The 20,249-nt window shown below is 46.9% G+C and overlaps 1 protein-coding gene across 1 annotated transcript in view; it reads left to right on the top strand.

Annotated features, from left to right (window-relative positions):
* Nucleotides 1–20,249, top strand: part of ADK (adenosine kinase) — an 888,023-nt gene that overhangs the window by 854,639 nt on the left and 13,135 nt on the right. The window lies entirely within an intron of this gene.

Genomic DNA, 20,249 nt, shown 5'->3' with positions numbered 1-20,249 from the left:
TCATATCTTCCCCCATGTTCCTTTAACCCCTAGCTGGGCACCTACACATCTCTCAAAGTGTCAGCTTCCAGTGTTGGCCGAGAAGCCAATTCCTGACCGAGTCTGCAAGGATTTTTGACCCTGAGACAAGCCCAGCAGCTGCTTGTGTCCTCTGCTTGCCTCAGCTGGGCGACCAGATGGAGGACAACGCTGCCAGGCCCTCAGGGCAGCCACCCTTGGAGGGAGCAGAGCTCAGGGACAGCTGCATTTCTGGGGAGCGGGCTGCAAGGTAGCAGGAAGGACCGACCAAGGAGGCAGATGGAGGCTGGGGCTGCACGCCCCAGGAGACAAGAGCTCAGGAGCACCATCCACCAATCTCATCCTTTATATTTTCTCTGCACTGTCAAGAGAGAAGGGAGCTTTATTGGGGAAGGTGAACAGTGGGATACATCTGAGTGGGCTCCTCTCTGAAGCCATTGCTGAGCTACACCGGTCTGTTTTTCACCTCAGCATAAGAACACATAAGATAAATACCTCCTGAGATAAATACCTCCTCACTGCCCCATAAGCTTCCCTCTCATCTCCAGGTCCCAGCCCTGCTCAGCTTGGGAAACCAGTGAGGAAAGGAAGGTGTGGAAGGAGTTACATGCTGGAGGGCCAGAGGAGATGGCTGGGCCAGCCCCCACCGTAATCATCCAGGGGCGCGTTTGAGCTGTCTGTGGTGGCCCAGGCTGGGAACGAACTTGGCCTTCCTTGAACTTTCTGGGTGAGCTTCAGGCAGCAGCTCTACCTTGTTAATGCCCAGAGTGCCTTCGCCACTTTGCCCAGGGAGGTCCAGGAAAATGTACCCAGGGGCTACTCAGGTTGTTGCACTAGTGGTGGCAAAAATGCCACCTCCGTGACCACTAGACAAGAGGACATGGAGTGACCCGGCTGCAAAATTTTGAGGGTTTGATAGAAAGGGGGACTCCATGATTGAGTAAAACAGGCAGTTGAACAACTTTATACCAATAAATCTGAAAACTGAAATAAAAAGGACAAGGCCCTAGAAAAACACCAATTACCAAACTGACCAAAGAACAGAAAGCCTAAGTAATCCTGTAACTATTAGAGACTCTGAATCCTCCGTTACGATCACCTCACGGAAAAAAATGCCAGGCTCCAACTGCTGCCCTCCTTTTAGCACTTATTGGGCATTTGCTACTATTAATAAAGCTGAGACTTCGATCCGCATGTACCTCCTTAAGTCTATTTCCAACACATTAAAACCCTGAGACAAGAAGAGTTATGTTTTAATTCTCCTTTCTGCCTTTAACCCAGAAAAGATGTCCTGCAGCATCATTTTCATAAACATCTCCTGTTTATTTGCAGGTTTGAATGGGTAACCAAAAGGCCTTTTATGAAAATATTTATTAAGCGTCTATGTGCCAAGCAAGTCATTTATACTGATGTTATTTAATCTGTATAAGCCTGCAAGAGGGTCATTATTATCCCCATCTGAGACTCAGAGAAGTGGACTGACTTGTTCAAGTGACAGAGTTTGAGAGGGGAGGAAGGAAATATAGAGCTCAGGGCCACTGAGTCCAAAGCCTATTCCTTTCCCGCTGGACCATGCTGCTGCCCAAAACAAGCCCACCCCTTCCTCAGGGAAAGGAAGATCCTGAGTGAGTCTTCTCCTATCCTGGCTTCCATCTCTGGCTTTCAGCATGTAGGCGAGAGTTCCAGGTAACTCCCACCCTGATTACAATGCTCGGGAGTTTTTTCAGTTGGTCACTGACCCTCTCACCTAACAGCCCCCAGAACTGAGCCTAGAATGGAAAGGCACGATTGGCTATTCTGGTTATTTATGGCTAGGTAAAGAATTATCCCAAACTTTGTGGTGTAAAATAACCATATATAATGTTTCAGACTCTGTGGGTCAGGAATTCAGATCGAGTCCAGCAGGGATGCCTCGTCTCTGCTCTACAATGTCTCGACCTTATCTGGAAGATTTGAAGGCTCAAGGAAACTCAGCCACTGGGAGCTGGAATCATCTGAAGGCTTGTTCTGGTGGTTGGTGGCTGGTGCTGGCTGTTGGCTGGGACCTTAACTGGGACTTTTGGCCAGAATATCTATATGTGGCTTCCCCAGATAGATTTGGCTTCCTCACAATATGGTGGCTAGATTCCTGTGCAAGAGAGCGAGGTGAAAGCCATACTGCCTTTTATAACAGCTTTCTGGGTTGTGTAGTATCACATCTGTGACATTTCACTTGTTGAGATAACCACCAGGTCATCCCCAATTCCAAGAGGAAGAGAAATAGACTCCACTTCTTTTACATTTTATTTTATTTTAAATTGATTTTAGAGAGAGAGAGAGAGAAGTAGGGAGAGGGAGAGATAGGAATATCAATGAGAGAAAAACATCACAATCAGCTGTCTCCTGCATGCCCCCTATGGGGATTGAGCCAGTGACCTGGGCATGTGCCCTGACTGGGAATTGAACTGCAACCTCTTGGTGCATGGGACAATACCCAACCAACTGAGCCACACCGGCCAGGGCTAGATTCCACCTCTTGATGGGGAGTGTGAAGGTTCTAGAAGAGCAGGAGGGACTGGAAATATTGCTGTGGCTAATTTTGGAAAATACAGTGTGTCTCATGGACCCAGCTCAGAGGAAGCTCTCCCTCCACACAGGAGGACCTAAGAGACATCAAGGGTGTTACTTACAATGTCATTTTTTGGTCAACACACAGTGATCAAAGTGTCTACCTTGTGCCAGGCTCTGCCTCCTCGACCATGGTCCCTAGTTGAACAGCCTTTCAGCCCTACCCCCATTGAGGCCCTCCCCCAAAACCCTGAGAGATTTTATCAAGATGAGGGAACTTTGGACTTAATTCTTTCCAGCCTTCTGGGAAACATTGTTCTGGGTCATTGTGGCTACAGCCCAGAGAGTAATTTCTCCCATCGGGGCCTGCTGTTGAATTGAAGTTTTATACTCCCATTTCTGAAAGAGCAGGCATATTGAACAGTTTCTATTTACTGAAAAAAAGTTGCTTTTACTTATATATAGCTCTTATTTTTGTTGCAACCATGGGAAAAAACAGGATTCCTCAGTAGGAAAGATGTTCTTGCCCTTGATGATTCTCAGAAGTGGGAGAATCTATTTGTGAATTAGGTCACTGTGGTGTAGAGGAAGATGCTGGGAGAGCTCCTCTAACATTTTCCTTCAGCACACGAGTATGACTGGTATAACTGGTTCACCGACTATCACCCTGACAAAGGTAATGAGCTGGTTCTGACAAGTTGATAGCGTAATAACCACAACAACAACCTACAGGTATCACACTCCAGGCTTTGGGCTGAGCATTTTATACACTGTCCCATTTAATCCTCTTAACAATGCTGCGAGGACGGTCTTAAAATTGTTTTCACAGAAGAGAAGATTACTTACTAAGGCTCAGAGAGGTTAAGTAATTTGACTAAGGGCATATAGCTAGGAAGTGGTGGAACTGGAATTTGAATCCAGACCCATGCACTCCAGAGACAGTGATGTGAAAATAATAGTCCTGGCAGCTTAAAGGGAGGGGCAGGAATTGGAGTATAGCACGTTCTGGGTGTTGAGTCCTTTTGGTTGGGAACCAGAGACTCATTCTGCTGCCTCAGTTTCCTCACCTGTAAATGGGGCTATCTACCTGAGCGAGTTATAGAAAGCACCAGGATAGTACTCCAAACCCCATGGGCACTCGATACATGTTGGGGAGTCCCCTTGCTTTTCTCCTTCCTCCATGTTTGCTGTGAGCTGACTCGTGGAGGGGGCCTCCTTGCCCAGAAGTGGGGGGATGGCCAACATGACTTTCTTCCCCGCAGCTGCTCTAAAATCCCTGGTTCCCCAAGCTCCTGCTGGATTTCAGGATTCCAATCCCTCTCCACTGTGATTTTCATTGGGAGAACTTTAAATGATTTTATAAAAACTGCAAATGTACAAGGTAATTGAGTCTTCTGTTTTATTACCCTGGGCTGCCTGGACCTTGCCTGGCCTCCCTCCTCACTCATGGAGCCGCCGGAATAAAGTTGGAAGTGTTTGCGCTGGTAATATATAGGACTTAATTAACCTGGCCTTTTATAGCATTTCCAATGGAGGGCTGGAACAAACTTCGAGGCAGCTTGAGGAAAGAGAAGGGGGGCCTGGGGTGGGAGTGTGTGTGTATGTACAACACTTGATGTGTTTTTTCCTCTGTTCTTTTCTCTAGTACTTTAATCAGCGTTTAATGACCCAGTCGAAAATCCATCATTCGGACCCCAGCACTGGTGGGAAGGGCTGGAGGGGAGGCTTGCTTTCTTCCTTCCTTCCCAAGCCTGCAGCAGGCTCTGGGTCGGTCGGTGAGTCCAACCACACTAGGCACATTCCCAGAAACTTCCAGCAGAGGCTAATCCTGCTCAGCTCAGGTGGGAGACAATGAATGGGCATTAACAAATAGATTCTCTGTGTTGCTAATAGCTTTCCTTATTCAAATACAAACCAACCTAAGAAGTCTCCAATGGGGTTGGGTCCCCATTCTTGGGACCCAAGGCCAAGTTAATCTCCTGTCCTGCCTACCCAGGCCCCCTCTACTCCTCAGTATTTCCCCTCTTTACCTCTCCAGCATGAAGCCATGCCTGAACTGGACAACCTTCTAAACCAGCCTAGGAAAAAGTGACTCAACTCAGATCCACCATGGGTGCAGGGGGACAGGTTTATAACTGCCAAGGTACCTTCATGTCTTACAACCGTTATTTTAGGGAGACTTCCAAGTGAGGGCAGTCAGAGTAAGTGCCTCTCACCACTGCCTGCTCAAACCATCGCTGCACATACCAAGGCTCATAAATCCTACCCTGACGCCACTGCCGAGCGGTTACATCATCCCTAAAGCTCATGCAACAATTTGATTTGGAAATAAAAAGGCAGGTGTTAATTGACTCACTCCCTCTGCCCCTTTGTGGTGCCCCTGACCCTCGATAGCTTTTAACCTAGCAGTTAATAAAAGTTTGGGGCCTAGCCCCGGCACAGTTCCTCATTCATTCTTTCATAACGTCAGCAAATTCTTAGTGAGTGACTGTAATGCACAAGTCATTGGTCAGTCCCTGAGGGGAGGGGGTTAGGTGGCCAAAGATGAGCAAGAAGCATGTTATGCCCGAGGAAAGCTTCCAGAAGATGCTCATAAATTATGCAGATTTGGGCAGCAGGCGCTGTGGGCCCCAGAGAAAGTCTGGTGCAGCCAGGGCTTTAGAGGAGTCACCAACTCTTGACTGACCACTCTTACGTTTGCCTGCCCAGCATCCAACCCTCCTCCAAGGGCACCCAGATTCTCCTTCGGAGGACCCACTCTCTTTCACTAGGCCTGTGCAGCTTCAAATGGGGGTGAATGGCTGGGGTGCACAGGGATCAGCGCGTAACTAGAACTAGCCGATCAGAGCAGGTCAGCCCCCTGGACGTGATTAGTTCAGTGACGAGCATGGGACTGGAGCTGGGCGAATGGAAGCTGATGCTGCAACTACTGGCCTCCCTCCCCCGCTGGGGTTACCCAGAAATCGGCCTGGAGCTGCCACCACCATCTTGCCCTCGTTTAGGAGATGCTTCCTGAGCCATAGGGTGAAGCCATCACTTCGTTCCGTCCTGCGGGAGAACCTTCGGCTTGGTCCCAGGCCATGCTGTCTCGGGCACCGCAATAAGCAACTGTTGTGGGGGGTGTGTGCTATCCAAGGCCCAAGTGGCCCTCTGTCTACCTTCAACTAGTCTGTGACCAGGAGAAATTTCAAGGAAAGCAGAGCTGAGAGATGGAAAGAAAAAAGTTGTTGAGGACATTGGGTAACTGGATCCAGCCCTGCATAAGGCTTGAAAACCCCTGAACTCTCACTTAAGTGAGCTAGTGGACAGTTCATGCTTTTCTTCTGTATAAATCAGTTTCCTAAGAATTTCTGTTGCTAATCCAGGCCCTGAGTCCCAAGCTTTCTAGGTACAGGGGCAAATTGGAAAGCACCTTTCCCCTCCCCCAACTCAATGGTGGGCCAAGGAGGCATGGGCCTCTTTCCACTTACCCGTTTATGATAGAGTGAGGGCAATTAAAGGTCAGGCCCTGGTGAAAGAGGTGCTTAGAGCACATCATTTTAGGATATTCCTTTTAAGGCTGCACTTGGGTGACTTTGAAAATGAGTGCCTCCTTAAATCTTGCACCCTAAGCTTCTCTCATCTCATCCTAGGTCTGGCCCTGTTCAGGTCGCTGAGTGTTCACATCCATGTCTCCAGATCTAGCCTGAAGAATTCAGAGTTGATTGCTACCACCTTTCCTTCCCCAGAAATGGGCTTGGCTCATTCTCTGGGCCTTGAAGGGTAATGTTCCATAAAGGCCTGTTCTGGTTTTACCAAGTCAAACCAGAGTAGAACCCAGAGCAAGCAACTCCTTCCAGTGCAAAACTTCTTCAAAAAGGCAATCAACCTGCAGCATCCATGTTTGAGTAGATGCTCAAACACAGAGAATCTTCAAATTAAGGCGGGTTCAGAATCATTTGGGACACCAGACTTACGGTTATTATTTTGTTTGTGTTCATCCATAATTTGACTTATTTTAGGATAAGGTGATATTCTTCCTGACCCCAGTTGAAGGTAGACAGAGTCACGCACTCGGAGCTGGGGAGACTCCTACTGGGACAATAAACATATGAAAACTAAGGGCTGCTCACCACAGTTTAGGAGAGCAGTGGTGTAATGCCAGAGGCTCACTCTCATCACAACAACTAGTTGTGTGTCCTTCGACACAGCTCTCTACTTCTCTGACCTCTGTTACCTTTATTTGGAGGGACAGGCTGTGTAGGAGGAGCTCTAGAGGCAGAAAGATCTGGTTACAATCCCAGCTCTTACTCACTTGGGCGAGACCCCCTCTGAGGCTTGTTTCCTCAGTATTATTCCTCAGTGGGAACCATAAAGGTGCTTTCCTCTTAGGGTCGTTCTAAGATTCAATGAGATAATGAAGTGTTTAGCACAGGGCTGATATAATGTCTCAATTAATTATTATTGGTGTTAATGTTATTGTATAAAACAAGAGGGCATATTAGAAGATCAGAAGCACTGCCAAGAATTGAAGTGCCAATTCCAGACCTAATCCTGGCCCTCTGGAAACAACCACTGTTTTCAGGGCATTTAAAAGCCAAGGTGAGTTGAGCACCTACTATGAGCTCTCTGGGGGAAGAACCCAGTCCTGCCTTTTCAACTTTAAGGGTTCTTCAGCACCTCCAGCTCACAGCAACGTCTCCACTAGGATTCTTCTCGAACCGTGGTTTTCACTCCCCTTCCTTTTTTCTCAATGGGTGCCTCCCCCCCACCTTGGAAATCTTACAAAAAAACTTGTACCCCCTCAAATATACCCTTCAGGGGATCCTTAAACCATATACTTCCTGACATTGATACTTTCTTTTCAGATGCATGCCCTTTTCCCTAGAGTTCAGTACTTTGAAAGCAGGACAGGTCTTAAACTTTTTGGTGTCCCTGTAAGTCTAGGTACAGAACAGACCCTTAGACATCAGTATCAGGTCCATGAGATCCTGCCCAGCTGGGTTCTGTGCCTGGGCCTGGGCCAGGACCTGGACCTGGGGATGACAAAAGAGGACTGAAGAGATGGGAATGAAGAGGTCCGATACCCTTTTTGGACAACTGGAATAACGAAAAGTTCTTTCTGAAGCAGGAGCAGTCAGAACGACCTGGGGGACTCAGTCACCTGAAGCCCTTCTCAAGGCTGCAGCTGCCCTGGGCTGCAACTGAACAACGTTGGTTTCTTAATAAAAACAGCACCACTGCCAATTCCTAACTCCGATGGAGAAATAGCCCTGTGCCCCTCGATCCCATTAACATCTCACACCTTAATGTGGCCATATTTTTGGAAAGCCAATATGAGCTGAGTAGCTTATTGGTATGCAGCTCTGGGTGGGGGCTGGGGCTCCAGGGAGGAGGGCACTCTGCAAAGGGGATGTAATTAAGCCTCAAAATGTTCGATATATGCCCCCAAAAGAGGGAATTTCGGTGCATGAGAACAAGAGTGATAGGCTTGTCCAGAAAGTATTGCACACTAAAGCTAGACCATCACTGATAAGTCCCAATATGGTCCCACCCTCACTAACCCCAAGCCCCCACCAAGTAGGGCCACCCACTCACCGTTTGGATCCCTAACTTAGCATTTCCCAAGCAGAGCCTATCAGCAGCTCTTCCCAGATAAAATACATCATCATTTGCTCCATTAGAAAATAAATGTATGGCTATATTATGGGATTTGCATTCCATTACCTTGGTTTGCATGCCATAAAACATTTATTACACCCTTGGGCTAAAGTCTTAATAATGACTGGGTGCGAGGCACTAATGTGGTGCTGGTCTTGCTCGGGAACCAGAGATTAATGCCTTTTGATGTCACCCAGCTAATAGTTGTGCTCACCAATTTGTCCCATCAGAAGACATTAGAGTCAGGCCCTGTGTGGGGGTAGGGGGGCCACTGCACAGCTTCAGCTGGGAGTCAGAGCTCCCCCTTTTTACCCCCCAGCTGGTTTCGTTCAAAATGGCCAGAAGGAAATCTTAGAGTCCTCCTTCTTCAAATCTCCCATTCCACTTTCACCCCCACCCCCACCCCCACTCCCAGCCTTGGGCAAGTCCCCATTCCTGGGTGTGATGAAGCTACACTGAGGGGTTTAAACATCTGCTTTCCTGCCAGACCACAGCAGCAGCAGCAGCAGCAGCAACATCTGCGAGAGTACATATCACACACACACACACACACACACACACACACACACACACCCCTCCCTTGTCAGGCCTGCCCCATTCAGCCTCCCATGGCAACCCAGCGACCCAGCAGAGTAGGCTCTGAGGTTACAGGAGAGGTGGGAGCCCCTAGAATAACATGGGACCTGAGCACCCAGTGGGAGCTGAATATGAAGGCACCTTTTTAAAGAAGAAACTTGGTGGGCAGGAGGAGAGATGGGCAGAGTTCCCTAAAGTCCTTGCACAGGCCCTACTGCCTCACCCCCTCTCCCTTCCTGGCACCTGCTGAGACAGGTGAAGGGGGAAGCTTCATATAGGATGGGCCTAAGCACAGAACTGGTTAGTATGGCACAGAATAGGACAACACACTGAACAAAGGGCATCTTTCTTCGGATAATAGTATAGGATATTGTTCTATAATAATATAACCTACTCGAATAACATAATGCATGGTAAGCCATATTGTTAGGCTATATCTAGATTACGAGGGAGGCATGGAAGATGTTTACAGAGATTTATGTTTTAAAAAGGAGGCCAAATAGTAATAGTGTGAATTTTATTTAACCAGAGAGACAAGTTAGTGAAATTCCTTCTCACTGGGACCTTCTGGCGAGGCGGGCCCCCTGGCGCCATGTGCCTCTGCAGGTATGGCAGCAAGGCTGGTCACTCAGACTCCACAGCTTGTGACCACTCTCCTCCCTCATGGTGGGAAGTGGTGGCACAAACCATCTAGACAGAGTGGATTCAGTGCTTCTTTTGATTCTCTCCCTCACCTTGGAAACCAAGTTGTCAATCTTCCCTGCTGTAAGATGGCAGCAGCCTTCACTCTTTGCCCTGATACTATGTGCCCACCTCCCTGGAGCAATATGCTGAGCCACCATGGCTTCAAGTCAGTCTCCACTCGGGAAGCCACACGGCTCCCAGCAGCCCATTGATGAATCCGTGCCCCTCCCAGGCTAGCCCTGCCCTCAACCCAACCTCTGGCCTCTCGGATCTCCAAGGGTGGTAAGTCCTGGTCCTTGCTCTGGGGAGATTCTAATGTAGAGGGAGAAAACCACTCTACAGAGGTGTATGGTTTATAAGAATTTCAGATAAAACACCGCAGGAGCACATCTCTCTGCCACTGCACTCAGAATACAGCTCCACACTTTTCACAGTAATATATCCCCCATCCCCTCCCATTCTCCAACATTCTCCCATTTGGACATTTGTGGAGGTGTTTTGTTGTTACAATGCCGGCATTTAGTGTATGTGTGTGGGAGGAGGACCCAGGAGTGCTCTCTGCATCCTTTAATGTGTAACACAGTCCCACGCCATGAAGAATTCTACTTGGAAAATTTCAAGCAAGTTGCCGTGTTCTCCACAACCCTAGGGGGCACCATTCACTTACATGATGAACTAAGTGGGGGCACAGTGCACAACCTGCACAACCATCAGAAGGCCCTAGGCTTGACAGTGATCTCCGTGGACAAATCTCAGTGGACTCAATGAGCTGAGTCTAAACCTAGCTCAGTCTTACATATAACCATGGAGTATTTTTGCATGGTTTTAATACACGACAAATTTTCTCAGAATGCAATGCCTGTGATGATTGAGGGGGAAACTGTCCTCTGCTCTGTACGAAGTCTTACCAAGGACTGTTCACCGTTTCAAAAACTGCTGTCTGTGTGGGCACATCACTCATGGCCCTTAAGTCACCAGAACTCCCCTCCCCCCAGCCCTGCTCCATGGCAGGAGGCACTGACACTGACAGCTGTCCCATCATGTGGTTTTATGTTTAGGTGTAAGTATTCAATGTCTTCATTGTTGCTGAGTATTTACATATTAAAATATGTATTAATTTATGGTAACTTTCCTTTGATTTCTCCTTTATATTAGAGTTTGGTCAATATATTGATTTTTAAAAAATTATGTGGCTAGGTTGGTTATATTATCTCTGCTTTCCATCCTGGGATAGTAAATGGGGTGTGACAAACCTGGTAATAAAAGGAGGCGGTGGGTCTGATGGGCCAAGGGCTACGGTCCAAAGGATTCCAGCCCTGACAACTTCCCCAGGAAGCCTTGTCTGGCCACTTTAATCCCATAGCCCCACCTGAAGCCTGCAATTCTTCCTCCTTAAATGAAGCCCCTTGTGGTCACAGTGTCCCAATAAATATGTAAGCTCCCCAAAGACAGACTTGAAGTGGCCTTGACCAGGCCCTGGAGAAAAGGATACTAACCTGGAATACACAGCCCAATGGTAAGGAGCCCCCTGTGGGGAAACATGAGAGAAGGGCACCCACAGAAAAGCACTGCCAAGTCCAGGACATCGCATCACGCATCTTGGGAGAGCTGGGAAAAGTAGAGGGAACCCAGACTCTAGACCAGAAATTTCACAACAGTCTCGTCAAAGTAAAGATTGATTAGGAAAAAAAATTAACAGGAAATCAGTGAGAAAACAAGGCACCCACAGTCTGGGACTGTTGAAAACAACTTATTGGAAGTCCAAAGCAAACATATTGAAGACTGGGGGAAAAATCGTGATGTGGTGAGATGGTGACTTCAGAGTGACTTCTGCAGGCGAAGAGGAGTCCTTGGTAAATGGGAAGGTCAGCCAAGCGCAGAGGCAGGGTTTAGATAAGTTAATGGCTGATAGCACCATAAAGGGTGATTAAGGGGAACTTGGCTGTGGAGGTAGGTGCTGTACTAGTGATAACTGGAGGATGACCGACTGCACATTCCCGACGAGGGTCCTTGTGTCTTAACCTGAAGCAGACGATGGGCCTGGGCCCTGGAAGGAAAGAAGAAATGCTGAGGTCTCCAGGTATTTCTAGGGGTCCCCCAAGTGGATACAATAATACATTTATGCTTTTTAAAGAGAGATAAAAAGAGAAGTGCTTAGGTCAGACACATGCTGCATTTTTGGAAAGAGGGATTTTTAGTGTGTGTATATTTCAGTTTAGGGGAAGCATGAAGCAAAACTCAGTGGGGGTACAGTGGGTATTAGCGTTCCTAAGGTAGGTGACTTCATCACTGGAGTTCCAGACTCAGATGACCAAGTTCATATCTTAGCCCCACCACTGAGCAGCTGGGTGGTCTTAAGCAAGTTACTTAACCTCTCTGTGCTTCAGTTCCCCTTGCCCCCCAAATGGGACAATAATATTATTTAATGAAATTAAAAGAATTAATATAGTATATGAAAATGCTTAGAATAGTGCATGGCATATGCCAAGTGCTCAATAAATGTTTGCTGTAGCTGTTATTACTCCCGAGAAAAGGGCCAAGTCTTATTAGCTCCCACTCCCTCCTTACTGATTAACCAATGAAGGATTGCTTTGGGAACATAAGGGAGAATTGGGGAGGTAGTGGTCGCATATATGCTCCCCTACCCTTCCCAGAGAAGCCAGGGCATGGAGGTCAAGGCCGTGATCCTGGTTCTAAATCCACCGTCTAGAGTAGTAAGTGCATTGGAAGTGGAGATCAGCCCCTTGGCCCCAAAAAACCAGCTAGGTGGGGGACAAGGAGTGACTGTGTCTCTATGCAATCTGTACTCCCTAGAATATTTTGATTAGAGAACGTGGTGCTCAGGAGGGATTCTCTCTGGTTTTGTCTCTTACGCATCTACCACTGCTCAACAGCAATCCTACTTAGAAGAATTCTGAATCCAAACCCGGATGCAGGAGAAAAGATGCCAAGATCAAAATTAGAGATGTTTGCTGGGGACATAGCATATGCAAGTGTCAGCACTGGCTGGAGGGAAAGAAACCCAGTCAGCTCACAAGAGTCTGGTCTGAGATAGCCTGGGTTCTTGGAAGAGGAAGGGTGGGGGAGCCTGCCACCAAGAGGCAGGCCACCTGACTTCTCAGCTCTTCTCTGCAAGGCTCGTGGCCCTGGGCACATCACCCCACTTACCCTCCCTGCCTGTTTCTCCCCATGTAAATGCCCTCGAAGGCTATCCAAAGGGAATTGTGGGCATTGTAAGATGGTAGTACAGGAAGGGGTCTTTGAGGTTATAGCAGGCACTGTCAATGCCCACCCCAACCCCTTGCCCTTGTCATGTCATTATATTGTGGCTCGAAGCCTGTTCTAGCTGCCAGCATTTGCAGGTTTTTTGCCGGAGAGCTTTCTCCAACCACGGGTGCATCTTTACACAGCAGCACAGAAGCAGTCCTCCACCACTGACCTACAGGGTCATTGTATAAATGGCCTAGCTGTTTTAATCCCATGGATGGGAGAGCTCTGAGATGTACATTCTAGGTTGTCTCCCAGAGTTCCACAATAGGAGTGAGCTCCAGGTTCCCACGGGGCTAATTTGTTTAATAACACACCCCTTATCAGTTTCCTTCCCTTTTCTGATTCACTTCCCCACTCCTGGGGTCACCTCCCGAATAAACTACCTGCCCAAGACCTCATCTCAGGGTCTGCTTCTCCCTGGGGGTTATCTGGCTGAGCCACTGGCGTTACTGAAGCAAGGTAATTGCTGGAGCACCCTCGTTCATGGGTACCAGGCGTAATAAGTGCCCGCCTGGCAGGGCCTATACACAACCCAGAGAGAATCAGAGCATTTGCATCGTCAGGACGAAGTGCCTCCACCCATTGCCTGGGGAGGCCCTGTTGTAGGTAGAAGCCCTGTGATGAGACCTCCCTCTGGCTTCTCTCTCACCAGCCGTCTGTTCCTAATAACCCCACCCAAGCACCGGAGCCTCTCTGACTTGATACTGTAGGACGCTGTCACTTGAAATTAATTGCAACTAATTAAAAATGATCCGGTTAGGACAATTGCACAATGGCGCTCCGGAGACCGCTTCATTCCCTGAGGTTTGGTGGCGTTTGCGGCTGCTGCAGCCCTGGTCGGCCGGATGGGGCCATACATCATCATGTCATTTTACATTGTTATTTCTCTGAAAGCAGCAATTTAAAAGAGTCTCAGATGAACCTTGAGCAACTTTGCACTAAAAAGAAAAATGTTACTGTCCAAGATCTGTAAAATATAACATATAGGCTCAAAGAAGCCACTTGACATGAAAAGCGGCCTTAAGTTTGTGCCGCGATTTGCATATAATATATAATGTTGTAGCGAAAGGACCCACAAAGCAGGCAGCGACCGCAGAGCATCGATCCTCAGCCCCTTTGTTCAAACTGGGTCACCTACTGTTCCTGGTTATTATTTTATCACAGCCATTCCTCATGTAGGTGACAGGACAGCATCTAACCTACTGGGTTCTAGGGGCTGCCATTCCTGCCCCTTACTTAGGGGAAGATCCAGGGTCCTTCCTGGCTCTGAGGCTGAAAGCATTGCCAAGCCCCAAGTTGGCTTTGCCAGTTTCCAAGCTAATCCCAGGAGGGGCAGTCCTGTTAGGACAAGAGGCACTTTTCAGGTTTAGAAAAAGCCCATTAAACCTAGAGTTGAGGTAGCCACGACACCTCATTTTAAGGGAACCCAGACATTTTGACTGAATTTTGGCTCTATGTCCTGGAGCTGCGAATCTCTCCAATCAGGCCACCTGCTGCCTCACCTTACTTCTGTGGTCTCCGCAGCACCCTCCAACCCTCTCCACATCAACAGAGCAGCGGAGAAGCAGGCCTTAGAACAGAAAGGGGTATGTCAGAGCAGCATCTTCCAAAAATAGTTTTCTAATGTTCAGGCTCATGCGGCAATTAAAAAAAAAAAAAAAAGAGCTGACTTTCAAGGGCATCAACAAAACTAGGAGACCTCAGCAAAACAGAAAAAGGAAAAGTCCAAAAATTAAAAATCGAGATATTTAAAATGAAGGGCCCAGGAGTTATCTAAACGATTATACAGATAAGAAAGGAAAACTAGCAAGCAGATATGCGCACAGAGTTTTGTGCGATAACTGAAATCTGACTCTGGGTTTCCAGGCGGTCCAAGCAAAAAGGGAAATAAGCATTGTGATTCATTACCAATGGCACATAATCCTTAAAGGAAAAGCAGATCAACTCTCCAGAAGAAGCAAGACTTTTTCTGCATGGGCCTCCGAGGACCATGCAATGGTAGGCACCCTCCAGGACATCTTCATTTTAGGGGCTTGTGAAGGCCCCTGTTTGGGAGCTCCAGAGGTGGATTAAATACCATGCAGCTCACTGATGGGAGAAGACCTAGATCCTAGAAGAATGCCAGGACTAATCCCAACCTCATTTCCAAATTATTCTCCCTGCAAAGTGTTTCTTTCAGCTCTGTTTTATTAGCGAACATACAGCAGACAGTTTGCAGCTCTTGCCTCCAAAGACCTGAAATGCGGGGTTGCATGTGGCTGAGAATTGGATGGAGATATATGTTACAGCACATCTGTACAGTGGGATACCATGCAGTCATCAGGAACAAGGCAGAAGATACCTGTTAGGAAAAGTTGTGTAAGATATAATTGCAGAACAGTAGGTATTATATAATCTTGCTTGGATTAAAAATGAAATAATAAAACAACTCAGGGGTATAGAAAATTTCTGGAAAGGATACATAAGAAATTGGTGAGCCCTGGCCAGGTAGGTCAGTTGTTAGAGCGTTGTCCTGATACACCATGGTTGCGGGTTCGATCCCCAGTCGGGGCATGTATGAGAGGCAACCCATTGCTATTTCTATCTCATGTCAATGTCTCTCTTTCTTGCTCTCTCAAAAAAAAAAAAAAATCAATAAAAACATGAAAATTAAAAAAAAATCAACCAATGAATGCATAAATAAGTGGAACAACAAATCAATGTTTCTCGTAAAAAAAAAAAAAGAAGTTGGTGACAGTGTTGAACATTGGGAGATGGAATTTTATAGTTTACCTAAGCCCTCCTTTCTATAATTTTGTATTATTTTTAGATTTTACAAATAATTTTTAAAAAGTTAATCAAGAAAACAATGCAGTTTGTTATGAAGAATGAAGCAGATAAGTATTACTGAAAAGGTAAGATGTAAAGGGAAAATCTGGATATAGATCCAGTGTCTAAAAGTGGTTATCTGGTATGTGGGGGGTAAGATTATAGCAGATTAACTTTCTATAATAATCATTTTTGTAACATTTTAATAATAAGTAGATATTACTTCCATAATAATAATAATTTAAAAAACAGCATTTTAAGTCATCCCGAGGACTGTCAGATTGACTGCCTTTTATGAAAATTAAGAAGCCTAATCAAGACTTAATCCAAATGAATGACCACCCTGCCTCTGCAGGGCAGCGGGCCAGAAGAGAATCTGCAGGCAAGTCAAGAATTATTCTCAAGGAAACAATTGGGTTGTCTGTTCTGGCTCACAAATGAATGAATGATCTTGACATTCACATTCTGGCCTCACAGAGCACTGATGCTCATCGGGGAAGTCTTGTCGCACAATCCAGAGGCCCGTGTGCTTTTGAAAAAAGCACATTTAAAACTGCTGTTGTTTCATGGTAACATAATATGTTTGAACTGTTAATTAATTTTTAACAATTCTGGCTATTCCACCCCCCCCCCACACACACCCCTTCAAGCTAGCCAGTTCTGTGCTGCATGCCTTGGGGAAGAGATGGGATAGCAGAAAGGGAAAACAGTGGCTCATCCTGGCTTTTACTTTCAAAAGCTTAGGGGAAAAGGACCCAGGGAAAGAAAAAGTAATGATCGGAGAGAATATGTCATTTCCAAGGCAAGAGAATGTGGTGGTGCTGAGAGCCTCAGTGCCCTGTGAGGCCCTGATGGAGCAGAGGCATCCACAGATCTCAGAACTTCACTTTGGGGAGCTGAATCCGCTCAGTGTATTTCTGGTAAATGAATGAATGAATATGTTTGCATGCTTTATGGGCAGGTGAGACTGAACAGAGCAAATCTACTAGTGACACCAATGGCAAATTGATATCTGTCCATGGGAAAGGAGGAACAAAAGGCCCCAAGCGTGGCTAGAATATTTAACATCCCCTGCCAGGACCAAGGCAGTACCTAAGCTGTCCCTTGCCACACCAGCCAGGGAGCATCTTGAGGGCAGAAGCTATCTGTCTAGTATTAGCTGAGCACCCCACTCAGTCCCTGGCATGTGGCAGGTACTCAGTTGATATTTTCTGACTGTGCCAATGCACCAAGGTGCCATAGAGAAGAGCAGAAAAGCACCTTCAGACGCTGACATATTCTGCCTCTTGTCTCAGCCCATGGCATTGGTCAGTGTTTCCCAAAGTATGCTCTATAGAACCCCAGCACTAATAGGCATTAAGTAGAAAACAATTTCTGTGGTTCCATGGTCAAATAAGTTTGAGAACTGCTGGGATGAATAAAGTTAAACAGGTTTCCTGACTTTAGAACTCTTAAGAGCCTCTAATTTGTGAATATAAGTTGCAACTCCAAGAGAGGACTTATGTTTTGAAAACTTTTCCAAACTTATCTGGTCATGAAACCCATTTTTCAAGGTGAACAAAGGTTGTACAAAGGTTACTCTTGGGGAAACACTGGCATAACCTCACACCTGTCAGAAATGGAAAGACTGTTGGAGAAAATCTAGTGCCATACTCCCTCTTCAAAGAGGAGGCAAGAGGGGAAGACCAGAGAGGGAAAGGGATGGATTGCAGGAAACACAGCAAATCGGAGCTGGGCCTTGGACTAGAATGCAGTCGTATCTGGCTTCCGGTCACTTGCTGCTTTCAGTCTTGATTGTGGGGGTCTGGACCCTGGTTTGTCAGACCCACTTTGCTCATTTGCACTCTCAGAGTCACAGAAAGTTAGAACAGGAAAGCCTTTCCCCGGGGGTGGCCTGAGGGACAGGTTGGCTACTTGGCATGAGCAGCTGGGTTGCTATGATGAACTTGAGAAAGGTTTGGGCATCCTCAAGGGTAGACATGTATCCAAATGAAGTCCTCACAGATCCTGTAGGCTGCCCACCTGTGCAGTCCCCGTTATCTCCACAGACATGACCAGCCTAGAAGAAAAGGGAACTAAGCCAGCCATTCCTCACAGGTAAATCGGAAATAGTTTTGTAAAAGAAATTTTGTTCCTTTTGTAAAATAAAATTGACCCAGAAAACGGGGGGATAAAAGAGCAGGAAAGCCCTCAGAGATGTGAAGTCCCACTCCTGACCTTGCTTCCTGTTTCTGGCCCCAGCTTCCTGCCACCACCCAACTCTGGGCTTGTAACCTTCCACCTGCACCTCCCTCCCTACTCCCTGGGAGTGGCACAGGTGTTCCTGCCCCCAAACCCTGGTTTTCAGAGTGTGGTCTGGGACCCACAATAACAGTACCACCTGAGTAGTTGCCAGAACTGCAAATTCTCTGGCCTCACCCCAGACCTACTGAATAAGAAACTCTGGGGGTGGAGGTCAGGATTCTGTGTCTTAACAACCACCAGGAGCTTTTGACTCACGCAAAGTTTATGAGCCACTGCCCGAAACCATACCAACTCTGACAAGCAGCTCCAGGGAGAGGCCTTTCCTTGGCCTTCCAGGTCCCCAGTGAGCAGAGCAGGCAACCTCAGTCAGAATCCTGGAAAAGCCCTGACACAAAATCTTTAGAGACTCTTATCGCTCAGTGGGTTCCAACCACTTGAACTTGGTGCCACCTAAACCCTGAAGTTAATTTACACTGTATCATTTCATTAGTTGATCCAATCGATAGATGCAATTTTACAAAACGGGCCTGGGCTGGGGAGTTTTTCAGGCTCCTGTTGTATCTCTCAAACACCCCACCTCAGGAATAAATCGCGCCAGGAGGGAGGCTAAAAGAAGCATGCTTTGTGGGAACCTGGAAGTGTCTGAGTCTTACCTCAGCCCACTTAAACCGAGGTGGGGTCTTTTTAGCGCATCAAGAGAAATGCTTCAGTTGAGTTTAATAGCTTGATTCTGGTACATGTTCCTCCCAAATCTATCTGCTTCCAGATAGATTCTCTCCAGGTTTCTCTCCAGGTTGACCTGGGCACCTTTCAATGGTTGTTGTACTGAGTAATTACTGGGAATGCCATTATGCAATGCAAGGTCTCCCTGGCCCAAAGGTATGGTCCTTGGAGCCCCAGCCTCTTCATTCAGAAGAAGGACACCCTTTTCCAACCCTCCACCCACTACTGGCTCTATCGTTGGGTGGGAAGCTCCTCAACTGCGCCCATTGGAAGGTTAATTGAGATAAGGTAGGTTGCTCTCTGCTTGTCACTGAGAAATGCAGCCCTGAAAGTCTCCATGTGACATCTGCTGTCATAGTCCTGGCTCCCCCTGCTTCTGTGTTCCTGGGTGAGGGGAGTAGATAATTTGGGCACCCACCTACTCACTCACTCACTCACTCACCCACCCACTCACTCAGCCCGGGTGGCAGTGCCGGCGGTTTTGGCAGCCCCCCATCCATCCTCGTCATTCAGGAGCCTCTGAAAGTATGCCTGTCAATATAATGCACGGCCTGTTGAGGGGAAGTGACATTTTGAATAGTGGACACTTTTCCAGGAGCATTCATCCTAGGTCAGCCTCATGATAAATAAATACATTTGGCGTCTGAAGTCAGCAGGCAGGATACAATGACCGAAACGCAAGCACAGATGCACGTACCATAAGGCTGAGTTGATGGGGTGGAGGGAGGGTGTGAGGGGGAGGGGAGAGGAAAGGCTCAGCTAGCAGATTTTGGGGGAGAATTTCTCCCTGGCACCTCTAGGGAAAACAAAAAGCCAAGGATGTTGCAATTTCCTTTTATCTCTGAACCACAAGAGGGTTCCTTCTTCCTGTCATCCCCTCCACTGCTCACCTGTCCCCCTCCCAAAATATCCCAGTCCCTATCTTAATTACCCTTAACAGTGTCCTAAACAAAGTATTTATAAGGCTTGCTGCGTTTATCTTCCCATTCCTATTAATAAAATCTGGGAATGTAGGGAAGAAATATGGGTGGGTGACAGGGTTTTTAATGGTGCCTCACCTTAAATGCATTTTAAAATATGTAAATCAATAAAAAAATTATTTGTAATAGCAGCCTAAGAGTGCTGGTTAGCCTGGCACGGAGTGAAATGCATGCTACAAGCCCTATTACCATACATCCTGGGAGCTGTAGTTAGGATTAATCTGTCAAAGGGGATGGTTTAGTGTTGATGAATATGACATGTGACCATTAACGATGTTGATTTTATCTCCCGAGATTAGCATGATTTACTTCGGATGGATAATAATGTCATTTGCTTGATGCAGTAGATCTGTTTACGAGCTGATTAAATTGTAAGGCCTTGCCTCATTTCATGCTATTTGGTTTACAGCTTCATTACCACAATCACAAAAGCTGGGGAAATGTCCCACATTCCATGTCACAATAAATCACTGCTTCATGTTGCTGGGATGGATTTTAGCAGCTCTGCCCAGCAAGGACCATTCTTGGCTCCCCACTAATCTGTGATCCAGAATACATTAGGGGGATCTTCAGGAACACTGGGACAAGATGGGGCAGGAATCCTCTCGGATCTATTAATTGAGATTAAGGAAGTCCTTGAGTAATTAGCTGTAACAAATTACCTTATTATTTAGACAGTGAAGTCACTGTTTCTGTTGCAGGGATGATTACCATAAATACTCAGAAAAGTGACATTCAAGGAACCAGAGGGAAGCTTGG

This window comes from Miniopterus schreibersii (genome assembly GCF_964146895.1).
Source record: "Miniopterus schreibersii genome assembly, chromosome: 14".
NCBI lineage: Eukaryota > Metazoa > Chordata > Mammalia > Chiroptera > Miniopteridae > Miniopterus > Miniopterus schreibersii.
This window is presented reverse-complemented; position numbering and strand designations above follow the sequence as displayed.